A 10,611-nucleotide genomic window follows, 5' to 3' on the forward strand; every position below is an offset into this window, starting at 1 on the left:
ATGTTGAACCCTACGGACTAAGACTGGAATGCCATTAAAGTTCATGTGCATGTAAAGGCAGGTGTCACAATACTTTTGGTAATATAGTGTATATTTAGCAGTGTCAAAACTAGAATTGGTCAACATCTCTGTAGCCAATATACAGGCCCAAACATGTAACAGCGCATGAAGGGAGGACAGCATCTGGATAGGGGGATGCATGCAATGGAAACCCCCCACTGCCATCAGGATGCAGTTAGGCATGCAATCTATTTGTAAATTGATGGTACATACTATATATATATAATCCCAAAGGGGTATCTATATTATTGTATGAGCTAATGGAGATAACACCACTCAGAGTGTACACAGGGGTACTATAAGTAAGATAGAAGGAGGTGTATTGAGGGGTAAAGATTTACACTTTTTAGTAACAAACTCTAAAACTATACTGTAGAGATTAAAGCTGGTTGGAGGGGTGATAAATGCGGGGAGAAACATCTAATTTATCCGATATCTACATGTTGCATAAATTACAGATACTCGTCAGTACGATAAAGGTTGGACCCTTTAGTAATCTCCACCTGCAGAGGCATAAATAACTCACCTTGCTAAAGATGAATGTTGTAGTAGCGTTGATGCATGCTTGGGCCTGTTGTACCAGCTAGAGAGATGTCAACCGATGCTAGTTTTGATACTACTGAATATACAGTATGTTGTTATTAGATACTAAAGATACTCATTATATGTTTTATCTACTTTAGAACTCTTACTTAAGCTCTTGAGGACGCACAATTGTGCAAAATATCTAGAGCTTTATCGAGCTACATCAACCTACACCAAGTCCGTCTGGATACTGGAAACCATACTCTATTGACGCTTACAATCTGGACTAGGACAGGGTTCTCTGAGGTGTTTCATTTGGTGATATCAGCTAATTTTGGGTAGAAAGTTTATTGTATGTTTTTATCTTGTAATTTCTTTTTTTAAGGAAATATTGTAATAAAGTGTATAACTTTTAAAGAAAAGTGCTGTACTCTGGTGCCTACAAAATCCATGATTTTTCTAAACTTTCTATAAAAAGTTGGATGAAGAGTATGAGTATTATGGGATGCCCACTTGATTTAGAACAACTCTTCAGGGACAACTTTCCTAGCACACTACGCTAGAGGGTGCTACACTTGTATAAACATTCATACAACATTTTTTAGTACATTTGACAGATGGACAAATGTCATTTAAAATCAGTTTAACATTTTATTTGCTTTTAACATTTGATTTTTGAAGCGAAAGGAGCTTCCCAGATGAAAACCATATTCATTGTTAGAAATCCTCCATTCTGCTCCTTCAAATTTTCTTATCACTGCAGTCAAAAATGAACGTTTAACTCAGCTATTGATTAGACCAGCCTTATTCAACCACGGTGCCCAGGTACTCTGGGGTGCCTTTGGGTTTCTTCAGGGGGGCCTTGTCAAAATGCCTAGAAATTGCACCAAATTGGCCAAAAAATTTCAACAAGCCAGCGGGTGGATCAAGCTTACCTTTTAGTTACACAAAGTCACAGGTTTTCATTGTAATGCAAAGGTGTATTTGCTTTGGAAGAATTATGCCGCGTACACACGATCGGACTATCCGGCGGACCAGAGTGCGCCAGACAATCCGCCCGTGTGTGGGCTCTGGCTGACTTTTTCTTTCCAAAAGACTTAGAAAGAAGTTCTGACTTAAAATTGTCCGCCGGACTCGGCATTCTGTGTGCTAGTCTGCCGGACTCGGCATTCTGTGTGCTAGTCCGCCGGACTTTTGAAATGAACGGACTTGCCCACACACGGAGAAAAGTCTGTTCATTTAGAACGTGGCTCCAGGTAGACAGGACTAGTGAAGGAAGTCAATGTCGCCGCCTTCATTTCTATGCCAAAAAAAGGCGCGGGCCCACCCAAAGTCCATAGCAGACCCTTATCCGAGCACGCAGCCCAGCCGGTCAGGAAAGGGGGTGGGGACGAGCGAGCGCCTACCCCTGCTGAGCCATGCCAGGCTGCGTGCCCTCAACATGGGGGGGTGCTTTGGGGAAAGGGGGGCCCTGCGGCCCCCCCACCCCACAGCACCTTGTCCCCATGTTGATGAGGACAAGGGCTTCTTCCCGACAACTCTGGCCGTTGGTTGTCGGGGTCTGTGGGCGGGGGGCTTATCAGAATCCGGAAGCCCCCTTTAATAAGGGGCCCCAGATACCGACCCCCACCCTATGAGAATGAGTATGGGGTACTCCCAGATTCCGATAAGCTCCCACCCGCAGACCCCAACAACCAATGGCCAGGGTTGTAAGGAAGAGGCCCTCGTCCTCATCAACATGGGGACAAGATGCTTTGGGTTCCCCAAAGCACTCCCCATGTTGAGGGCAGGTATGGCTCAGGAGGGGGGTGCTCGCTCGTCCCCACCCCCTTTCCTGACCGGCCGGGCTGCATGCTCGGATAAGGGTCTGTTATGGACTTTGGGGGGACTCCTACACCGTTTTTTCAGCGTAGGGAGTTCCCCTTTAAATCCATACCAGTTGACGGTGCTAGCGAGGTGTCAATCTCGCCGATGGAGGTAGCGACATTCACTTCCTTCGCTAGTCCCATCTACCTGGAATCACGTTCAAAATGAACGGACTTTACTCCGTGTGTGGGCAAGTCCGTTCATTTCAAAAGTCCGGCGGTTTGTCCACCGGACCTAGTCCGCTGGAAAAGTCCGGTCGTGTGTGGGCAGGTCAGCTTGTTCAGAAAGTCTGGCGGACCTCCGCTGCAAAGTCCAGTGGGTTGTCCACTGGACTAAGTCCGCCGGATAGTCCGATTGTGTGTACGCGACATAAGTCACCTAACGTTGGGTGTTCTGAATGTGTGGCTATTAATGCGATATGTAAAACTATTGGTTTCATTTTTTACATTTCAGAATGGGGTGCTTGTGATTTTGCTGAATTTTAAAGGGTGGCTTGACTGAAAAAAGGTTGAGAAACACTGGATTAGACAATCAAAAGAACACTCTTAAAATGAAACAGTAATCTACTAGTGTATAGTCATCTTACTTATGTCTCTCAGTAGTCACACAGATGGTCTTCTGTTCATAGACTGGCCTGGACAGGCACGCCAGTGTTCTCCTCAATCCATTAATCCATTGCCTTAGTAGCAATGACATCCTCAGTTCTGATTGACAGAACAATCTTCCCTTTGTGGGCAAAACCCACCTGTTCTTTATAAGACTCCACTGTCCTGAGCTATCAGGCAGACACCCTTTCTTTCTTTGACAGACCTGACTCTTCTAGGGTCATTTACCATATTTACACTTTGACAACTGGGGCTTCTGTCCCAATATATATATATATATATATATATATATATATATATATATATATATTCAATGTAGATAATGCTCAATGTTAAATTGAAGACAGACTATATTTGATGTTAATATTTGGCCTGTTGTGCTAGCAATACATATCCTGATAAGGAAGATCATGTTCACTGGTTTTGTAATGTTAGGTAGCCTTCAGGACATACCTATGCACATACCGTACTTAAAGTTTCTCCTTTCCCAAAGTTTTTTTTTTATATTTCAATTATGAATTCAAGAAAGTTCTATGACCAATCTTAAAATCCAAGGGGGCAAAAAGTACAAGGCTATATTCCCACTCGAAAAATGCAAATGACCCCTTGTACATGGTAATGTGCATGTACAAGTGTGAATGCTTGCAGACATCTTTTGTTTTCAGGTTTTGGCATTATGACTCAAAAATGATGATTGTATATTTGGTAAACAAAATCTGGCAAATATAGATATATATTGTACTAGAAGTTATTTATTCAATAGGTAGCATATTGTTCAATCTGTTCACCTTTGTTGAAATGTATGTTGTATAAATATTTTATTTTGTATATATTTTTGAAAATTGGGGCATAAAATATCTTCTGGATTCCAAAAGTGTCTTTTGATTACGTATATACCACTGTCTCCTTATTTTACAGTATGTCAATGACATACAGAAGTTCTCTGCCTGGGACATTGGAATTCATCTGTATTGCTTGGTAGACTTTTACATGTTACTCATATTGAGCTTGGACCTATATTTAGTATCATTTAGCACCAAAGCCCCCTACCGAACACCAATTAACACACACAGCCACACACATACACATTGAACACCAACACTTTTTTTTCTCACTGAAAATAGGGCATTTTTTCACCCTCTGATCACTAACAGCAGAAATATTTTCTTTTCACTGATATTTGATGCTGGGCATTTCCTCCTCCAAATTATCACCAGTACTAAACATCTATTCCACTTACTGACCTCCGGTGCTAGGCATTTCTTTCAGTGACCACCAACTCTGGCATTTTCTTTTTCCAATCACCACTGACATTGGACATTTCTTCTTCCCACTGACCTCCAGTGCTGGGCATTACTTTCTTCCTCCACTGACCTCCAATGCTGGACATTTCTCTCCGCCGATAAGGAACAAGCAAAAGCATAGTTTATGAACAAGCCAAGGGTAAGTAACAAGTAGTAGCTGGATGGGATCAGAGGGAAGCATAGTCGTTGAACAAGCCAAGGTCGATAACGAGTGGTAGCGAAGGTAAGGATAGCTGTAGGTACACAAAGGAGCAAAATATTAGTTGGAGAGAGCACAATAATCTGGCAAACAGGAAGCGCCGAGATATGGCTTAAATCAGGAAGTTCATGGAAAGAGCGCAGCACCCAAGGTTCATCAGAAACAAGATACAAGGCAAGGTTGTTCAAGTGATCAGGTAGATGTCCAGCATCTTACAGCCAGACACCACAGGTTCAGATCCAGAGCCTAATACATTATTTTACTGCAGAACCATCACTTTTTTATTTTTGGACATTGATAGACTCAGAGGTAATCAGTTGTAAATGGACTCACAGCCATTTACATATGCCGGCCTATAGCCTGAGATTAAGTTTCTAATCAAATCCGCCTAAAAAACTGACAGGCAGATCTGATAGAACTGCTCATGTGAAAAGATCCTAAGGTGTGTGTCTGTGAAAATCACAATTGTGATATAGTATTTAAGGATTATTTTGTGGGTACAAGGACTGCAAAATATGTCTATAGTGTATGTTGCATGCAGGCTCAGACTATATTTTACTGTCCCTATGGGCTATACCCAACATTCAGCACAAAGTAGCCACACCATTTTCTTATTTCCCAGGATGTCAATTTGTTCCTATCTCTCATGCTAAGAGGTATATTGGTGGCCTAGTGTCTTAGGATTCATTGCCTTCCTCTTTTCATCACACATCAATATGTGTAGTGCTGTTAATAAAGTTTAAAAAACAGCACTGCACATAATTAATGCATCAATCAACATCAGCTCTGAACATACATAATTTAAAAAACATACTGCTTATTTTTTAATATCATGCTCAAGTTTTGTCACATATTTTGATCTTCCAACTGTAATTACAGTTGGTTAACTTTTTGGGGGTAAAAGCTATTAAAGCATAATTCCATGTATACATGTTATTGAATAAGTACATTGGAACAGCCTGGGCCATTGTAGGTATATATATGCCATACCTATGGGACTACTGTGAAATCAGAGAGTCACTGTAGTGGTTACTGCTGATACAGTGATTGTCACAGTCTTATGGGGTCATGCCAAGCAGCCACTCGTAAAGGACTCGGAAGACAGCTGCGATATTCTCAATGACAGGGTAGTTCTTTGCTTTCACAATTGTCCCACATGTATGGCCTTTGCATATTTACATTGGTGCAAGCGTGACCAATGTAAATATGCAAACAAAAACAATCCTTGGAGTTCAGCTTTAAATACTGATTGAGTTTTTTAAAAGAAAGTTATATAATACTTTTAGTTGGCAGTAACAAAAAAATACGCTCTGTGAATAAATAAATAAATGTTTTGTTAATAAAAAAAAGTTGTGTTATCAACCCTGCCTATATTCTCTTGTCTGTTTTCCTACAGTAAAACACATAATTTTTACTGTGTGAAAATGCATTCTTAAGTAAAAATCCTACTCTTTACCATGTGGATGGTTCACATCTACAGTTCTGTGAAAAGTTTTAGGCAGGTGAGAAGAAAAGCTGTAAAGTAAAAATGCCGGCAAATATATATATACATATATATATATATATATACATATATATATATATATATATATATATATATATATATAGAAGGGCAGTCCAGGGCAGTATAGTGGCAGGTTAGGGCAGTGTATAGTGTCAGATGAGGACAGTATAGTGGCAGTATAGTGTTAGTTTAGGGTAGCATAGTGGCAAGTTAGGGCAGTATAGTTTCAAGTTAGGCCAGTATAATGGCAGGTTAGGGTAGTATAGTTACAGGTTAGGGCAGTATAAAGGCAGTATAGTGGCAGATTAGGGCAGTATAGTGGCAGGCAAGAGCAGTTGCCTTTTAGGTTAGGGCATTGAAAAGTTAATGGTGTTTCTATGGTGTATATTTTTCTCTATTTTTCATGGAATTATGTGTGATACATAGTCCTAAAATCTTGTTTGTTCAGACATATATGCCTGACTCTGCAGAAATAGTTTCTCGTGAGAACATCCTGACATGTGTTGTTTACCAAAAGTATCATGAGACTGCAAGTCATATCGAAACCAATCCCCCTATTGTTCAAACTGTACATAAACTGTAGAAATTCCCTGAATAAACTGAACATGCCTTGATTATACCTTGTGTGTGATGTCTCTGTGTGTTCCTAAGGCTTCATAGGGAGTTCCCCAGCTGTCCAGTTCTGAAAGTCCCCAACAGGCAGTAGTGTGTTAAGTTATGGCAGTATAGTAGCAGGCTAGAGCAGTATAGTTTTGGGTCAGGGCAGAATAGTGGCAGGCTAATGCAGTATAGTGGCGGTGTAGTGACAGGTTAGGGCAGAATAGTGGCAGGCTAGAGCAATTTAGTGGCAGTACAGTGTCAAGTTAGGACAGTATAATGTCAGGTTAGGGAAGGATAGTGGAAGGTTAATGCAGTATAGTCACAGGTTAGTGCAGTATATGGGCAGTATAGTGTCAGGTTAGGATAGTATTAGGGCAAGCTAGGGCAGTTTAGTTTCAGGTTAGGGCAGTATAGTGGTCGGTTAATGCAGTAAAGTGGCAGGTTAGAGCAGTATAGTGTCAAGTTAGGGCAGAATAGTGGCAAGCTAGAGCAGGTTGGTTTTAGGTTAGGGCAGAACAGTGTCAGGTTAGTGCAGTATAGTAGCAGGCTAGGGTAATATAGTGTTGTGGCAGGACAGTATAATAGCAGTATAGTGGAAGGTTAGGGTGGTGATAAATGGAGAATACACTGAATGGTCAGGGATGGGAAGTGGTGTCGCCCAGGGTTCTGTCCTGGGTCCAATCTTGTTTAATTTGTCCATAAATGACTTGGAGGATGGGGTAAACAGCTCAATCTCTGTATTTGCAGACAGCACTAAGCTAAGCAGGGCAATAACTTCTCCGCAGGATGTGGAAACCTTACAAGAAGATCTGAACAAAATAAAGGGATGGGTAACTACATGGCAAATGAGGTTTAATGTAGAAAAATGTAAAATAATGCATTTGGGTGGAAAAAATATGAATGCAATCTACTCATAAGAGGGTGAACCTCTGGGGGGCATATAGGATGGAAAAAGACCTGGGGGTCCTAGTAGACGATAGGCTCAGCAATGGCATGCAATGCCAAGCTGCTGCTAACAAAGCAAACAGAATATTGGCATGCATTAAACAGGGGATTAACACCAGGGATAAAGTGATAATTCTCACACTCTACAGGACTTTGGTCCAGTCTCACCTGGAGTATATTGTCCAGTTCTGGGCACCAGTCCTCAGGAAGGATGTACTGGAAATGGAGCGAGTACAAAGAAAGGCAACAAAGCTAATAAAGGGTCGGGAGGATATTAGTTATGAGGAAAGGTTGTGAGCACTGAACTTATTCTCTCTGGAGAAGAGACACTTGAGAGGGGATATTATTTAAATTTACAAATACCATACTGATGACCTCACAAGAGGGATACAACTTTTTTTGCTGAAGGGAGATTAACCACTTCAGCACCAGAAGATTTGGCTGCTCAATGACCAGAGCACTTTTTGCGGTACTGCACTGCATCACTTTAACTGACAATTGTGCAGTCGTGCGAAGTTGTACCCCAAAAAAAATGTACATCCTTTTTTTTTTTTGGTGGTATTTGATCATCTCCGTGGTTTTTATTTTTTGCGCTATAAACAAAAAAGAGCAACAATTTTGAAAAAAACACAATATTTTGTATTTTTTGCTATAATAAATATTCCCAATTTTTTTTTTAAAAACGGCTAATTTTTTTCTCAATTTGGGCTGATATGTATTCTTCTACACATTTTTGGTAATAAAAACCGCAATAAGCGTATATTGATTGGTTTGTGCAAAAGTTATAGCGTCTACAAAATAGGGGATAGATTTATGACATTTATTTTTTTTTTGCTAGTAATGTTGGCGATCTGCAATTTTTATCATGACTGCGACATTATGGCAGACATATCGGACACTTTTGACACATTTTTGGGATGATTGACAATTATACAGCAATCAGTGCTATAAAAATGCACTGATTACTTTATAAATGTCACTGGCAGGGAAGGGGTTAACACTAGGGGGCGATCAAGGTGTTAACTGTGTTCCCTGACTGTGTGTTCTAACTGTAGGGGGAGGGGACTGACTATAGGAGAGGACAGATCCTGGTGCCTAGGTATTAGGAACTCACAATCTGTATCTCCTCTCAGAACAGAACAGGAATTTGTGTGTTTACACACAAACATCCCTGTTCTGCCTCTCGTGCCCACGATCACTCGTGGCCAGCGGTCATCACGAGCGCCAGTCACAAGCATCGGCACCCCCGCAGTGCAGTAGGTGCCTCTGGCAGCACACACTCGTCTGCTATCCTGCTTAAAGGAGCCGACGTACAACTAAGACGGCTCACGGGATCGTGCCAATCTGCTGCAGTATAATGACAGCCGCTGGTCGGTAAGTGGTTAATAAGACACGTGGCCACTCACTAAACTGCGTAGTTCTTTACTGTAAGAGCTACAAGTATGTGGAATTCCTTTTCACAGGCAGTGGTTTAAGTGGGGGCATCGATCGTTTCAGAAAACTATTAGATAAGCACCTGAACAACTGCAAAACAGGGATATGCAATGTAATACTGACATATAATCACACACATAGGTTGGATTTGATGGACTTGTGTCTTTTTTCAACCTTAAATACTATGTAACTATGCATGTAAGTGTAGTGGTAGGTTGTGGCAGTATAGTGGCAAGGTAGGGCAGTATAATGGCAGTATAGTGGTAGTACAGGGACATCTTAGGGCAGAATAGCGGCAGTGTAGTGTCAGCCTGGGGCTGTATGTAGTGACAGTGTGCTCAGTCACTTACAGCACAGCTGTAGAAGATGAAGACTCCCTAGGCTGCTCTGTCCACTCCTTCCCCCCCCCCCTTTTTCAGAGGGATCAACCTGAATGAAGCAGTCTGTGGGAGGAGTAGAGGAGGCAGCTATATCCCCGCCCCACCTACAAACTTCAGCTGCCTCTGGAGATATTGAAGATCACTGAGGAACAACCTCATCTGATTAGATGACAGGTACAGTCACCCCCCCCCAAGCCTGCTGGGCCTCCTGCTACCTGATCGTCGACTTAGCCGGGAAGCACATTTACTACTGCAAGAACAGGGCAGCAACTGAAATCTGAGGGGTTCAGCCCACCCCAGCATCCCCTGGATCCGGCCTTGTTTGTAATTGGTCCCAAATTTATTCTGCAGAGGGACAACAAACCCAAACATACTGTCAACGTCATTAAGAACTATCTTCAGTGTAAAGAAGAATAAGGAGTCCTGGAAGTGTTGATTTGGCCCCCACAGATCCCTGATCTCAACATAATCGCTTCTGTCTGAGACTACATGAACATACAGAGAGAGTTGAGGCAGTCTACATCCACAGAAGAGATGTGGTTAGTCCTCCAAGATGTTTGGAACAACCTACCTGTCAAGTTCCTTTAACCACTTCAGCTCCGAAAGGTTTTACCCCCTTCCTGACCAGGCCATTTTATGCGACACTGCGTTAATTTAACTGACTGGCCATGCGACACTGTACTCAAATAAAATGTATTAGTGTACTCCTAAAAAGTTCAGGCCCCGTATGGAGAACCAACATATGGCAGCCTGTGTAATGAATGTTAGCCCTCTGCAGCTAGAGGGTGTTGGTGTTGTGCAAAAGAACAAACTACAAAAGATTCCTCTTAATTCAACACTGGGAGGTGATGGCTACAAACCACTTGAGGCATACCTCAGAGAAGTCATGAAAATGTCTGCAACACGGTTTGTATAAAAAGATTTATTGTAAAATCGAAGTATTCCAAGAACGGAAAAGGTTAAAACATGGCTGACAGACAATCAATGTTAAACATCATGCTTGATATTGAACTTCAATCTCAGTGGTCATCAACCCTGTCCTCAGGGCCCACTAACAGGCCAGATTTTATGTATTACCTTGGGGAGATGCAGACTAGAATACTGCAATTACTGGGCAGCAAATGATATCACCTGTCATGTATTTCAGTTATCTTGGAAACCTGGCCTGTTAGTGGGCCCCGAGGACAGG

This window comes from Lithobates pipiens, unplaced genomic scaffold, assembly GCF_037356315.1.
Source record: "Lithobates pipiens isolate NorthernLeopardFrog02 unplaced genomic scaffold, aLitPip1_a1.2 Scaffold_3, whole genome shotgun sequence".
NCBI lineage: Eukaryota > Metazoa > Chordata > Amphibia > Anura > Ranidae > Lithobates > Lithobates pipiens.